Source organism: Dipodomys spectabilis, unplaced genomic scaffold, assembly GCF_019054845.1.
Source record: "Dipodomys spectabilis isolate Male_0828 unplaced genomic scaffold, ASM1905484v1 ptg001027l, whole genome shotgun sequence".
NCBI lineage: Eukaryota > Metazoa > Chordata > Mammalia > Rodentia > Heteromyidae > Dipodomys > Dipodomys spectabilis.
In genome coordinates, this window is record NW_024871704.1 from 16,554 (window position 1) to 17,518 (window position 965).

Genomic DNA, 965 nt, shown 5'->3' on the forward strand with positions numbered 1-965 from the left:
TAGGCTATGAGTAGTCTTTAAATTTACCCTCTAAGATTACTATTTATGTCTCGTCTCATCATCTGTATATGGTTTATATAATCATTTTTGTTCCTCGCTAACATATAAAGTAAGGAAGCCCTAAAGTTTTAACAGAAACTGTGTAGTTAACAAAGTCTTAACTCTTCACTGTTTCTTCATACAAAGACTTTGCAACTTCTCATTAGTAAATTTTCTATAAACTCTGAATTGCACATACTTAGTAGTATATGTCTGCTACCATAAATCTTAAATACTTTATAGAAAAGTTATATGACCTACCAAACAATCTTAATTTTGGCATATAAGCAAATTCCCAAAATTAAACATATTTAAAACATTAAAACTTTAAAAAAAAACTTAACACTTGCTGCAGTGTTCATTATGATAGGTGCCTTGTAGAGAATAATTGAATTCCTCTCCCTACACATCTGTTGAACAACAAATATGTGGAATTATTTTGTTTTTGACATATCAGTCTTGACTTTAGTCTTAAATGTGTGCTTATGTAAGAAATACATGGTTCTAAAATTTCACAACAATTCTTTTGAACTTACTTTTTGTTGTAATGTCTAGTTTAAGAAAATCAATTCCACTTTATATATAAAAAATGTTCTGTGCTCAATTCAGCAGCACATACACTAAAATTGGAACAATACAGAGAAGATTAGCATGGTCCCTGTGCAACTATGACACGCAAATTCGAGAAGCGCTCCACATTTTTACATTAACAGATGCTGGAGGGGATGTGGCCAGAAGGGAACCCTACTTCATTCTTGGTGGGAGTGTAAACTTGTTCAACCACTTGGAAAGCTGTATGGAGGTTCCTTGAAAGGTTCCACATAGAGCTCCCGTATGACCCAGCAATCCCACTTTTGTGCATTCACCTAAATAGTCAGGAAAAAGACCATATGAAAATTATCAATACAATTGTGTTTATTGCAGCA

At 33.0% G+C, this 965-nt stretch overlaps 1 non-coding gene across 1 annotated transcript; it reads left to right on the top strand.

The window, feature by feature from the left end:
* The first annotated feature begins 635 nt into the window (after positions 1-635).
* LOC122102934 lies at positions 636-742 on the top strand. The gene has a single exon (XR_006146640.1). It is a non-coding gene; the product is annotated as a U6 spliceosomal RNA (small nuclear RNA).
* The last annotated feature ends 223 nt before the right edge of the window (positions 743-965 follow it).